This window comes from Anolis carolinensis, unplaced genomic scaffold, assembly GCF_035594765.1.
Source record: "Anolis carolinensis isolate JA03-04 unplaced genomic scaffold, rAnoCar3.1.pri scaffold_12, whole genome shotgun sequence".
Lineage (NCBI taxonomy): Eukaryota > Metazoa > Chordata > Lepidosauria > Squamata > Dactyloidae > Anolis > Anolis carolinensis.
Window position 1 is genome coordinate 5,083,662 of NW_026943823.1, and position 15,863 is coordinate 5,099,524.

Consider the following 15,863-nt stretch of genomic DNA (forward strand, 5'->3'; position numbering starts at 1 on the left):
GGCGCAGGCTGGAGAGCAGCTGCAATGAATCACTGCAATGAATCACTCTGAGCAGGAGGTCATGAGTTCAAGGCCTGCTCGGAGCCTATGTTTGTCTTGTCTTTGTTCTATGTTAAAAGGCATTGAATGTTTGCCTGTATGTGTAATGTGATCTGCCCTGAGTCCCCTTCGGGGTGAGAAAGAAGGGCGGAATATAAATGCTGTAAATAAATAATAATAAAATAAATATGTTCCCTATTTTTGCTATACACAATCCTCTTGCTTATGTAAGGAGATTTCAAAGGATCACCTTTCATAAACGACTTAAATTATCTCAGGACTTTTCCATTTTGAACAGACTGATATCTCCAACCTAGTAGGTGCCTCCAACCTAGTTTAGATATTATTTTCAATGATTTCTCCAGAACTAGCTAGTGTATATCACGCGACAGTGAATTATAAACTGTGTGAATAACATATTCTTTTGTATAGACTTCCTGAGCCATCAGCGGAATAAAGCAAACTGCTGCAAGTCTTGCTCCTTAGCCATTTGCTGTGCAAGGCTGGATACCATCCACATGACATTTTCCTTTTCTCTCCTTGACATATTGCATTTCTGACATCAATCATATATAGTGATATTTGATCCCTCTTGGTTTTCTCTTGGTTTGCTTTAGGCTGCTTTAGTATTCAATCTTCATGGGGTTTTCTTTGAATCCTTCTTCTGTCTTTCCGCCATAGTCCTTCTCTTTAATTAAGCTCTTGAGCCTTGTGCATTTGGACCATCTTTATTAAAAATAATAATTTGACTTTTTGGGAAGAGTCTCTCCACGTCTACTTGGTTCTTTCTGACAGGTCCCAACAGGAGCCAATTGTATTTGGCCAGAATGGAAATGAATATTAATGGTGAGATTAGATCCTGTATTTCAAAATGGCAGACATCCATTCTGTTTTCGTTCTTTTTTCGGGAAGGTTCTCCCCGAAAAGGAAACTAAACTCTAGATCCCAAATTATAAATCCAAAAACCAAAATCTCCTTGAATCTTCCTGAAAACAGAATGGGGTGGCATTCATTTGGAATGAAAACAGAATGGAAAAAGAATGCATTTCTGCTATTTCACACACCCCTAATATATCAGTGAAGTTTAGCATCCAGAAGTTATTATTAAAAAAATGGTTGGGAACACCACTTATAAAATCAACCAATTTTCACCAAGGAATTAGCCAACTTTCATCAAAAATAAAATCAAGAAGAATAATAGCAACAGTATTGGAGATATTTAATGTGTTAGATCAGAGAGCTCGGGTTCAAGTGCCTGTGTGATAATAACATTATGAGGCAATTTGGGATGGAAGATTTCTTTAAATATGGCTGCTAGCATATTGGGAAAACTGAGGCATTAAACAAATAGCAGTCTTTGCTGGAATAATCCAGATCAGCAACACAATATATCTTGAAGTGGGAAGTCTAAATCTGAATTTAGCCTCTCCCTTGACTGTTTATTTTTTGCAGAATTTTTGCATACAAGGGACTTTATTGCACAGCAAGGATTGAAGCTGTCAGTGTTGTGACACAGCTGGAACCTCAGATTGACTCTGATGGGTATGATGGGATTCAGGTTCACAATCAGGTTCAAAATGTCCCTGTTTTAGAAGATGAGGAACAGGGAGTGCAAGTTCATTTTCCCACAGCAAAGAATGATGTTGATGGTACTGAAACTAGCCAGGTGCAAATGGACTTGGAAAAGGAGGACAGTTCTCAGTCTGATAATGAGGATAAGCAAACTAATGAGTAGGCTGACCTTGACGAAACAGGTTCCTTAGATCGAGCTGACTGTTTGGAATTCAGGGTTCGGAGGAGTGTGAGAATTGCAAACAAGAGGGAGGTTAGAGGCCAGATAAATGCTTTCATGCTTTGCAAAGGGTATTAAAGCAATGTGTTTGGAGACAAACCTTTGTCAAAGCAACTTTCATTCAACCAAGAAGCAAGCTCTCGTTTTCCTAGATTATCTTGCAGCTTTTGTGTTCATGTTCTTGGGACTTTGTCATGCTTTAATGGGACTTTGTTTATTTCTCATGATTTCTTGAGTTATTCTCTAAGGCTTTATTTTGTAACAATCTTTTGGAACTTTATTTTTACTTTTAAAGAACTTTTTATCTTCTATTTTCTAATAAACTAAAAAAGACTTCAACTTGTATGCAGTTTGGTGTATACAGCAAGGTGAAGCTAACCGGAGGTGTGTCAGACTGTATTCTTCCCATGATTATTTTGTTCCTTGCTAAATAAATCACAATCTCACAATCAACTTATTATCTCTGAAATACTGGTCCACTGAACGGGCCTCATGGGAAGTGGGGATATGAACCGTGATCTCATCATGTTAATTCCACGTTCTGAATGACAACACTGCTTCCCAATTGTTTGCTTGGAAAGCCTTTGCCACAGAGCTAAGGTATTCTGCACCTTTCCAAAAGCTCCCTTGAAAACTACCTTCAATATTTGCCCCCAATTTCCATTTGCTTGAAATTTTTAGACTTTGCCTATATTGGAGACAAAGGACAATATCCAATTATTCATTCCAACTTCTTTAAACCCACAAAATCAATGGGTGCTAATTTAACAAATGTGAGTTTCTCCTACTTGGGATGAACAGGCGAAGTTATCCATGTATAGTAACCAAAAGAAGCTGATGTATGAAGGTCTCTACAAGACATTCCTTTGCGCTGCAGAAGTATACCACTAATGGATAATTATATATCGGCAGAACTTGAACCCAAGCATCGAGAAAGCTCCATGACACACTTTTGATTCTGAAATACCTTATGCCTGGATGGTTCCGTGCAAGCTATGTCATAAAACTGATGTAATTTATTTATTTTTAAATTGTTAGCAATGCTTAATTGTCGATACTCCCTTCTTTCTTCTTTGTTCGGCATCTGGCACATCTCATTTAGATGTGCAATAAATGCCAGGGAGTGGAGATTTATCTCGGATTTCTTTGGGAGTTTTGTTGATGTAAACAGAATTTATGGAGAAAGGGTGCTTTTCCTCCAGGCTTTACTCAGCTGCCACATGTAACTTCGCCCGTGGTGTAACTAGGAAGACAAAGAGCCATTGCTCAAGACACTGTCCTCCTACATTTCTTTTGCTGTTCAAAGGATATAAGAACAATACGCTTAAGCTCAGAAAGATTGTTCAGGAAACTGAGGAAAAGCCTCATGATCATAACAGAGCGGCTTGCAAAGAGGCAATTATTCAATGCCTTAAAAACTTATAATACAGACATTAAAATTAAATTAGATTAAAAAGGCATATTAAAAACATTACATTGCATATCAAACCCTGATATGACTATCAAGCCCTGATTATTGGTACTTGATACCTAATGGATTATATTGATTGGATTTGTAACTGTGTCCATTTTAATTGTTTTGGTTTCTATCTGATGATGTTCTTTTATTCTGCTTACCATGGTTAATTTGTTGTGTGATGTTTTTGACAATTGAGTATTTTTGTACACTTGTTGGAAACCGCCCTGAGCCCTCTCGAGGAAATGGAGTGGTATATAAATAAATTATTATTATTATTATTATTATTATTATTATTATTATTATTATTATAAAAGTGGGTGCTAAAAATAAAATCATACAAAAGCTGTCTGGCACAACCTGGGGATTGCAACTAGATACAGTGAAGACATCTGTCCTTGCGCTTTGCCACTCTGATGCTACATACACATGCCCAGACTGGAATACATCTCACCACGTTAAAACAGTGGATGTGGCTCTTAATGAGACATGTCGCATTATCACAGGATGTCTACGCCCAACACCGCTGGAGAAATTATACTATTTAGCTAGTATTGCACCACCTAATATCCACTGGGAAGTAGCAGCCAGAAATAAAAGGACCAAGGCAGTGACATCTCCAGTCCATCCTTTATTCAGATATCAGCCAGCATGCCAACAACTTAAATCAAGAAACAGCTTCCTAAGATCTATAGAGATACTTGTAGGAACACCTCAGCAAGCAAGAGTCCAAAAGTGACAGGCTAAAACCCGGAACCTCAATCAGTGGCTGATATTGGATCAAAAACTCCCTCCTGGGCATGCAGAGGATGGGGCGACTTGGAAGGCACTGAACAGACTGCGCTCTGGCACCATGAGATGAAGAATTAACCTTAAGAAATGGGGGTACAAAGTGGAGTCCATGACATGCGAGTGTGGAGAAGAGCAAACCACAGACCACTTATCACAATGCAGTTTGAGCCCTGCCACATACACAACGGAGGACCTTTTCATAGCAACACCAGAGGCACTCCAAGTGGCCAGATTCTGGTCAAAGGACATTTAGGATAATGCTATGGTTTTAACTTTGTTTGTGGTTTTTAATACATTATAGCTGTAGTCTCAATTTGCTTCTGACATGATCTATATATATAAAAGGGTAATGAAACTTCGGCCTAGGACAAAACAACAAAACTTCACATCCCAGAAACACTAAACTTGGCAGCACAACCCTTCATCCATGCCACTACATTCATACAACAAAAAGAAAAGAAAAATAAAGTCTTAATTAGAGGGAGAGGAATAATTGTTTTTATCCAGTTGCTGCCAGTTAGAAGGCTAAGCTCTGCCCACTTGGTCTCCTAGCAACCCACTCAGCCCAGGGGACAGGCAGAGTTAGGCCTCACTTAGGCCTCTTCCACACTGCCTATCAAATACAGATTATCTGATTTTAACTGGATGATATGGCAGTGTAGACTCAAGGCCCATCCACACAGCTATATAACCCATTTATAATGGACTTAATGTCAGGGGAAAACCTTTACCCTTTACCTTAACTACCACCAATTCCTCAATACTTTATTTCCCATACCACCATACTTAGCCACAGCAACGCGTGGCCGGGCACAGCTAGTAAATAAATAAAACAAATGCCTCCATTAGTCTTGGATGAAGTTGGAATATTTGGACCCTAAAAGTATGAGCTTACTTCTTCCAAGGGCTTCACCAATTATGGCTAAAAATAAGGGCTGATGGTGTAATCCAAACACCCCGAGGGTCAAATATTGTTCATGCTTTGCGTGGATTTTGTTAGAAGGCACGTGTTATGGCTTGCTGATACTGTGATGGCTTGGATCTGATCCGTGCCAAAATGTAAGCTTCTTGTAAGCCAGTTTGGATACAGTTTCCCAGTTTGGTGGGAAAAAATATCTCCGCCACTTGCACTTGGAAATGTTAGTACTAGAGCCAACACATTAGCATTTAATGATTAAAGCAAATTAATTTAATGTTAAGTGGTTTGGCGAGGTGTTTAATAAAACTATTTCATTCCTTTGCCCATTTGTTAATTTGTTTAATTAAAACCATTTTGAATTACTAAAAATGGCCGGTAATATATTAAAAGAATAAGAAAGGTGAGTCATTGCTTAAAAATAATGTAGCTGGCGCTTAATGATTAAAATAACTAATCTCGAAATGGTTGACGGAAATGTAAAGATTTAAGGGTAACAACTTGATTTTAATAAATTATTCCCACCACGTGGGCTGAAAAATAGATGGCAATCCTCTCCACTCGCTTCTATGACAGAGGTGTCTTGAGTGGTTGTTCCCAATACAAACATCCCTTGAAATACAGTAGAATCTCACTTTTCCAACACTCGCTTATCCAACGTTCTGGATTATCCAACGCATTTTTGTAGTCAATGTTTTCAATAAATCGTGATATTTTGGTGCTAAATTCGTAACTACAGTAATTATTACTGCATAACATTACTGCGTATTGAACTACTTTTTCTGTCAAATTTGTTGTATAACATGATGTTTTGGTGCTTAATTTGTAATTTCATAACCTAATTTGATGTTTAATAGGCTTCTCCTTAATCTCTCCTTATTAGCCAACATATTCGCTTATCCAACATTCTGCCGGCCCGTTTATGTTGGATAAATGAGACTCTACTGTACAAATAAAATCCTCAGAGTAGCATTTTAGATTAAAGATGGGAAGTAATTACATTTCCATCTTAACATTGTTAGGATTTTTTTTTGTGTGTTAGGAGGGAAAACTACCCAAAAACAGCAGAACAGCCAAAGTATGAAAAATACCTATGGTTGAGCATTCAGCTCACAGCAAGCAGAGCATCAAGTGCCATGTGGTTGTAAAAAAAAAAAATTAGAGCTCAGGAGGCAAAGATCCAGAGTTCAATTTTTAAAATCATCAAATATTCATTTACAAAAATAATTACATTTCTTAATAGTAAAGAACTGGGTCCTTGCTACTCTAAAAGATAAAGGTTTTCCCCTAACATTAAGCCTAATTGTGTCTGACTCAACTCCATTTCTAAGCCCAAGAGCCAGCATTGTCTGTAGACACCTTGAATACCAAAAGATCTGACCGAAAGATCAGTGGTTCGAATCCGGGGAGTGGGGTGAGCTCCTGCTGTTAGCCCCAGCTTCTGCCAACCTAGCAGTTCAAAAACATGCAAATGTGAGTAGATCAATAGGTACTGCTCCGGCGGGAATGTAACAATGCTCCATGCAGTCATGACCTAGGAGGTGAACATGAACTAGAGTTGGACACGACTAGAGTTAATGTCAGGGGAAAACATTTATCTTTACCCTATTATAAACTAACCAACTCTTCCTCATTGAGGACTGGAGACTTGGGCAGTGTGGGGTTGAACTCCAACAGCCATAACTATGTTGAGGCTTTCCTTAGTGACCACTTACTTTGCAGAAAAAAAAAACTCATACACATTGAATATTCCGTATCAATTTAACTAAGATCACATCCAGTTTGACCCTTATAAACTGATGATGAGAAGAAAGGGGAAATTCTTCATGTCCATTTGCAACAGAAATAATTATTTTGGCAAATTGCTCTATACTTTGGGTAGTTGTATGTCTTTCTGGCTGTGTGGCCATGTTCCAGAAGCATTCTCTCCTGATGTTTCGCCCACATCTATGGCAGGCATCCATAGATGTGGGCGAAACGTCAGGAAAGAATGCTTCTGGAACATGGCCACACAGCCCGAAAGACATACAACAACCCTGTGATCCCGGTCATGAAAGCCTTCAACATCACATTGCTCTATACTTTTATTATTAGTTTATTATCCAGACACAACATATATGTTCATTGCGTTATTCCAGAGTTGAGTTGCACCTCCTGGTTCTACCACGACTTCCTTTTTTTGCACTCTGAATAATGTATTATTTGCATGGATGACAATGTTAAGATCATCTCTTGGAGTGTAGCGTGGCATTTATGCTTACTGTGTGGTTAATTTCATAATGTGCTTATTCAATGTATTCGCTCGAGATGCGTTCTGCCAATGAGAAAAGCTCTTATCTAAGCATTTGCAACTCCACTTACTAGCTAATTAACCAAGCATCATAAAGTAAATTTGCAACATTATCATATGGAATGAGCAAAAGTCCCTCCGATTCTGCAATATTTTTTCATGTTCATCTTATCCTACCATATGCTGTTTCTTGCTTCTGTACTCATGCGTCCCCTCCAGGAGCAGGGATTGTTGGAAACTCCAGTAGGAAGTTGATGCTGATATTAATATTAATATGAAACTGTGCTGAACGTGCCAATCTGTATATTTATAAGTGTCTTTTTATGAATGTCCAATGTAATTAATTTTAATTGAATTGCACGTATTATATCTATATAAGGCTTTTGGCATCACGGCGACTCACAAAACAACAAAACCCCAAACCCCACAAACTCAAAAATTGCCAACACAATCAATCATCCCCGCCTCAAGTAAGATACAGCACAATTACACTAAAAACACAATCGCAACAGCAACAACTACAACAGGCGACCAGGTACTCTTCACCCACTCTCAACATTCCTAACACCTTAAGCTTCTGAGAGGAAAAACAAAAGGTATTCGGGCTGTTACGAATGCTGGGAGTTGAAGTCCAAACCACCTGCAGGAAAGGCCCAAGTTGGCCCATGCCTGGCCCCTTTTTGATTAATGCTATGACTCCAACCACTCCACAAAACGGCCAGACTTTCACGCTGCAAGGCTATTCACTCCTATTCCACTTGGCCAACAAATAATTCCCATAAGCCACAGCAACGCGTGGCCGGGCAAAGCTAGTCTATATATATAAAAGAGTGATGGCATCAGGGCAGCGGACAAAACAACAAAACTACAGGCCCCCCAACCTTGAAATTTGACAACACAACCCATCATTCACAGCTCTAGGTTGATACAACAAAAAGAAAAGAAAAATAAAGTCCTAATTACAGGGAGAGGAATAATAGTTTTTATCCAATTGTTGCCAGTTAGAAGGCTACGCTCTGCCCACTTGGTCTCCTAGCAACCTACACAGCCCAGGGGACAGGCACAGTTAGGCCTCACTTAGGCCTCTTCCACAGATTATCAGATTTTAACTGGATTATATGGCAGTGTAAACTCAAGGCCCTTCCACAGAGCTATATAACCCATTTAGAATCTTATATTATCTGCTTTGAACTGGGTTATCTTGACTCCACACTGCCATATAATCCACTTCAATATGCATACTAAACATAAAGACAACCATACAACAGACATTCAATACCACCACTACCTCAACAATTTCTCACCAACACCACCAGACAACGCCACAGCAACGCGTGGCCGGGAACAGCTAGTTATATTTATATATGTGTTTTTATTGTAAGCCGCCCTGAGTCCCCGTTTGGGTGAGAAGGGCGGGATACAAATGCTGTAATAATAATAATAATAATAATAATAATAATAATAATAATAATAATAATACCAGGTAGAAGTATCCTACACGCGAGGAACTGGAGACCGGAAGAAATTCCAGACGCAGACCAATGGTTAGTTAAAGTAATGGAAATAAAAAATATGGATAGATTGACATACTTAATAACAAAACAACAAGGACTACCGAAGAAAAGCACAAACTGGCAACCCTTCCAAGACTATATTAGGAAAGAGAAGAAAACTAGAATAATATAAAGACAGGTCATCAATAAATATGCAGGCACTGAAGGCTTTGTTAGTAATGTATAAGGAAGCAGTTTTGTAACAAATAACAATAAACTAATGGGATGGCAAGGATAAGGACAGGAAGTCAACTAAAGATTTTTTTTCTTTTTTTAATCTGAAATTTTTATTTTTTATTTTTTTCTCTTTTTTAATCCTCTTTTTCCCCCTCCTTCTTTTTTCTTCCTACTTTCCTATCTAACTTTATTGTTTCCCCACTTTCAATGTAAATCTTGAAATTTATAAATAAAATTTTTAAAAGTATCATATGGCTTTGGCCCATGTAGGTGCACCTTCAATGTGTGTTTCTGTTTCAAGAGTAACACTATGTAACAACACTTGAAACATTTCTGTTCCTGGTTTGAAAGTGTTATTTCCTGTTTAATAATGCAGCAATTAATAATAATAATAATAATAATAATAATAATAATAATAATAATAATAACTTTATTCTTGTATCCCGCCTCCATCTCCCCAAAAGGACTCAGGGACGAGCCTAAAAACAACAACATAGTGTTACATACAACAGCAATTAAAACAGTAATTTAAAACCATATAACAAAGGTATAAACAACATAACAGTTACCTTAAAAGCCTGAGCGTCGATTGCTACATACAAAAAGTAATTGTTACACTCCAGAAACTTTGTTTTCGTGGCTGCCACAAACTATGTCAAAGTGGTTGAGACTCTATGAGATCTTCACTGAAGAACTACAGCAAAATGTGCTAAACCAGTGCTTCTCAACCTTCCTAATGTTGCGACCCCTTAATGCATTTCCTCATGTTGTGGTGACCCCCAACCATAAAATTATTTTCGTTGGGACTACATAACTGTAATTTTGTGACTGTTATCAATCGTAATGTAAATATCTGATATGCAGGATGTGTTTTCATTCACTGGACCAAATTTGACACAAATACCCAATATGCCCAAGTTTGAATACTGGTGGGGTTGGGCAGGGGATTGATTTTGTCATTTGGGAGTTGTAGTTGCTGGGATTTATAGTTCACCTACAATCAAAGAGCATTCTGAACTCCACCAACGATAGAATTGAACCAAACTTGGCACACAGAACTCCCATGGGCAACAGAAAATACTGGAAGGGTTTGGTGGGCATTGACCTTGAGTTTGGGAGTTGTAGTTCACCTACATCCAGAGAGCACTGTGGACTCAAACCATGATGGATCTGGACCAAAATTGGCATGAATATTCAATATGCCCAATTTGAATACTGGTGGAGTTTGGGGAAAATAGACCTTGGCATTTGGGAGTTGTAGTTGCTGGGATTTATAGTTCATCTACAATTAAAGAGCCCCTTGAACCCCACTAATGATATATGATTCGTCCCCCAGAGTTTTGATTTGCATTGTCCCATAGTTGTAGGAAATAGCACCCTGATAGTTAGTTATTAACAGAGGTTTGCAACCAGCCTGCAAGCCTTTGCTGCTTTCAGCTTGCAAAAGTATCCTTTTGTTCTTGAGACCGCCCCTTTTCCTGGGGATGAAATCTCAATTTTGAGAAGCCCTTTCTGCCTTTTCATTGAAAAGAAAAGAACTCAGATGTGCTTGTGTGGTCAAGCCAGGCCAGCTCAGACAAGCCATCATAAGTACTAACTTCTGCCTTTAAAACTGGTGCTGAGTGTAGATAAAGAAAGACCTGCTCTTTCTAAAAATAGTAACTCAGCACTGGGGCAGAAAGTATCCCAGGATTTTTCTGCCATTGGAAGAAGCTCTAACCACTTCGTCTCCAAACTAATTTTGAGTTCAGATAGGGAAAGACCAGCTCTTTCTAATATAGCAACTCAGGGTTAGGGTAAAGAGTATCCCAGGATCTCTTCACCTTTGGAGGAAGTTAACCCAGCAGCTAAAAGGAAAAACAAAAGGAACATCTGCATGATTTCATAAGCTGACTGTTTGTATTTGTAACCTCAACAACTTGTGCCAAGCCTGTTAAGAACTTTCAGAAAATAAAACCTTTGTTTGATGTTCGTTTTGGAGTGGCCTTAATTTCTGGGACTCTTGAGTTTCAAAGTAAGGCCCTCGCAGTTCACCCGGCAAAGAAAGAAGCACATGTTAATTTACTACAGGTGTCCGGGTGTGACGGCACAATATAATTGTGCCAAACTCCCCACACAGAACCCCAATGACCAACAGAAAATATTGGAGGGATTTGGGTTCCTAAAACTATCAGAAATATGTGTTTTCTGATGGTCTTTGGCGACCCCTCTGAATCCCCCCCAGAGGTCCCGACCCCCAGGTTGAGAAATGCTGCGCTAAAGTATGTTCCACAAAAATAATTTTTGTTGCAGTTTAATAAACTTTTCCAATGTTTTCAGGATAGAAACAATTAGGAAATGATATTGATAACACAGGAACAAAAGTTGCATAGTGTAATGTGCTTGGTATTTGATTGGCACCCTTTCTCAAATATGTCATTTCAATATCTTGGTTTAAATATGCCAATATTTTGGGAGTGTGGGCGGGGGAATGTGTTATGATTACCCAGGTTCAGTTCCAAATGCTTTCGAGCCCAACTGGAATAGCCAGCCTTTCAAATTATACATTCATCCCGCCTTCCTGCAAAACCATAATTACAAAATGACAGATATTATGCAAGTGTCCAAAGGATGCACGCACTCAAGGAATATTTATCAAAAAAATAATTGCAAGTAAATTCTTTCATTAAAATAAATTGGATTAATTAGCAGAGAAGGATAATTCTTTCGCAAAGTACTTTTGCATACACTTCATTTTTGGAACTTTTAATGGTTTGGCATAGTTAAAAATTTAACTGCCACTCTTGAGAGGCGAGGTGAGGGAGCATCCTTGTTAAGTTGGCCTTATTGTGAGATCAAGAGCAAGTGATATCGCAATGCTGGCTCTAATGGGGAGCAGTTACTGTTTGAAATATCTACATTTTCATGCTTAGATAAGGAATAAAGTGGATTGCCATGAAAAGGATTTGTTGGGGCCCAGTTATCTTTGATGTGCAGTCTCTTGCAACAATAGAGCTCAATCTCTCCTCATCCGAGGGGTGGATGCGGGCAACCTGTTTATGTGCAACAGCTGTCACTACTAATTGAGAATTGAAGCTAGAGCTGAACTGGAAATGTTTTTACATTTCTGGAATATATATATATATATATATATATATATATATATATATATACACATACATATACATACACACATACACACACTAGCGACGTTGCCCGGGTTATTTGAAAAAGTCATTTTTAAAAATTGTACAAAATGCATATGTTTGTGGGTGAACTACAACTCACATCATGCCAGGTTAGCCCTAAAACACTCCATCCGTACTTAAAGTTTGTTATGTTGAGCAGGTTTGCTCTAGATGCACCATCGGTCGAGTTCAGTGTCCTCTCAGGCTATAGGGTGAACTACAACTCCCACTATAGTGTGTTTGGAGACAAACCTTTGTCAAAGCAACTTTCGTTCAACCAAGAAGCAAGCTCTCGTTTCCCTGGATTACCTTGAAGCTTCTGTGTTCAAGTTCTTGGGACTTTGTCATGCTCTCTTGGGACCTTGTTTACTCCTTGTGATTTCTGGATTTGTTCTCTATGACTTTGTTTTGTAACCATGTTTTGGAACTTTACTTTTGCGTTTAAAGAACCTTTTATCTTCTAGGACTTCAACCTGTGTGCAGTTTGGTGTATATAGCAAGGTGAAGCTACCCTGAGGTGCGACACTGGTAAACTGGCTGGGATTTCTGGGTGTTGTAGGTCAAAAACATCTGGGGACCCCAGGTTGAGAACCACTGGTGTATGTGGACACCCCAGTCACGCACATACATACATATTTTCACTTTTATTATACTAGAATGTCCTCCACTAGAAATAAAAAGCCATATTTCAAAATTTGCAAAAAAGACTTCTTCAACATTTGACATGTGTGTGTGTATATATATATTTAAGCAGCATTACATTCATATGCGAAATAAATAAGCTACAATTTGGGGTTCCTCAAACAAGGTGTCTCCAATGAGAAAGCAAAATGAAAGAAATCAAGCAAAAAGGCAAATAATTTTTGGTCTTCTTAAACATGATATGGATTAAGGTGTCTAGGGCTGTGGCTATATGTACAGTAGAGTCTCACTTATCCAAGCTAAACGGGCCGGCAGAAGCTTGGATAAGCGAATATCTTGGATAATAAGGAGGGATTAAGGAAAAGCCTACTAAACATCAAATTAGTTTATGATTTTACAAATTAAGCACCGAAACATCATGTTATACAACAAATTTGGCAGAAAAAGTAGTTCAATACTCAGTAATATTTGTTTTATTGTCTTGTTGCTGTTATTATATTGTTGTGTCGGGCAAGGCCCCATGTAAGCCGCTCTGAGTCCCCTTTAATAATAAAGTTATTATTATTATTATTATTATTATTATTATTATTATTATTATTATGTTATGTTGTAATTACTTTATGTACGAATTTAGCACCAAAACATCACGATATATTGAAAACATTGACTACAAAAATGGCTTGGATAATCCAGAAGCTTGGATAAGCGAAGCTTGGATAAGTGTGTTGCTTTTATGACAGTAAACCCTGAGTCCCATCCGGGAGATAGGGCGGTATATAAATAAATAAAGTATTATTATTATTATTATTATTATTATTATTATTATTATTATTATTATTATTAGTGAGTCTCTACTGTATAATATCTGCCCAAATGCAGGACGTAAGGACGTATGTGCTGAATCCTGGGCACCGTGGTGTCCAGATGGTCCAGCCAAGTTGAGACCACGTCCGTTGCTGCTGCCACCCCCCGCTGTTTCATGTGACCTATATTTATTTCTACTTCTATTCCAAATGTAACATTAAGTGGGGAGCAAAAGCAGCAACAAAGCCATGCGCTCGCCACCTTCGTATTGTGTTGCAGATGGCCACGGAATAGCCAGTGAGTTCAGTGAAGCGTGCATTTCCAATACACGGAGACTCCACTTCCCTTTGTGCTCAAGAGACTTCTAGAGTAACAAGGAGTGACAATATGCTTGGCTACGCGAGCATGCACATCATACGCAGAGCATATGTTGAGCCTCACCTTCATCTCAAAGCTCATAGAAGTGGTATTTGTGTGTGCAGCAGGGAGGGGAGCGGGATGAGAGGGAATGGAGGGAAATTCATGAAGAAGAGCTATACGGTGATTTCCTTTATGAAGTTATGAAGTAATATTCATAGCATATCTTGTGAGATCAAAAAAGCTTAATCTCAGCTATAATATAAAGATCTTTGAAAGCACAACCTTACGCTCAGGGTTGTCATCATTGAGTATTGCAAGGCAGCCCTTTCCAATCTGACACGTTGCTGATATGTTGTATTATTATTATTATTATTATTATTATTATTATTATTATTATTATTATTTTATTGTATGACACAGCAAACAAGATAGATATGCTGGATTTCGTTTCACAAAATCACAAGTCGAACACTTCCCAAGTGTCTAGGACTGTGTGATGTATTTTCGGATGATGCGCGCAGATCCCAGTTGTTTTTCATCAATGCGACTGTCATCAATGCGACTGACACCTTGCTGATATTATTATTATTATTATTATTATTATTATTATTATTATTATTATTATTATTGACACAAACTCATGGTATGACACAGCAAACGAGATATATATGCTGGATTTCGTTTCACAATATCACAAGTCGAACACTTCCCAAGTGTCTAGGACTGTGTGATGTATTTTCGGATGATGCGCGCAGATCCCAGCAGGGTGACCCTTTGCAGTTGGCAGATCGTAATTTGTCAATGTCTATTTTTTCCAAATGCTGGCTGAGATCTTTTGGCACGGCACCCAGTGTGCCCATCACCACCGGGACCACCTGTACTGGTTTCTGCCAGAGTCTTTGAAGTTCAGTCTTGAAGTCCTGATAGCGGCTGAGTTTTTCCTGTTGTTTTTCGTCAATGCGACTGTCACCTGGGATGGCAACATCAATGATCCAAACCTTTTTCCTTTCCACAACTGTGATGTCTGGTGTGTTGTGTTCCAGAACTTTGTCAGTCTGGATTCGGAAATCCCACAGTATCTTTGCGTGTTCATTTTCCACGATCTTTGCTGGTTTGTGATCCCACCAGTTCTTTGCTGCTGGCAGGTGGTACTTGAGGCATAAGTTCCAATGGATCATTTGGGCCACACAGTTGTGCCTCTGTTTGTAGTCTGTCTGTGCAATTTTCTTACAGCAGCTGAGGATATGATCCATGGTTTCGTCAGTTTCCTTGCACAGTCTGCATTTTGGGTCATCAGCTGATTTTTCGATCTTGGCCTGAATTGCCTTTGTTCTGATGGCTTGCTCCTGGGCTGCAAGGATCAGGCCTTCTATCTCCTTCTTCAGGGTCCCATTTGTGAGCCAGAGCCAGGTCTTCTCCTTATCAGCTTTTCCTTCAATTTTGTCAAGGAACTTTCCATACAATGTTTTGTTGTGCCAGCTGACAGCTCTAGTTTGTAGTGCGGTTTTCTTGTACTGTTTTTTTGTCTGCTGTGCTTTGAGGAGTTTCTGATTTTTGACTTCAATCAAAGCAGGTTCTTCACTTTGCTTTACATATTCTGCCAGGGCATCATCATCATCATCATCATTATTATTATTAATATTATTATTATTATTATCATCGTTATTTTTATTACTCATTAATTCATTTCAAAATATGGTCATCCAGCTCTCCATGGGTGCTCCAGCTTATTCTGGTGAGGTCACTCTGGTTCTAGTTATGTCCCCTATTTGTATGTGGATTCCAATACTGTCTGGTTTCTTCTGATCATAATATTGGATTCTTTTGCAACAAAAGGTACTCCAAATTAAATTACAGTGTGGGCTAGTGTTAGGC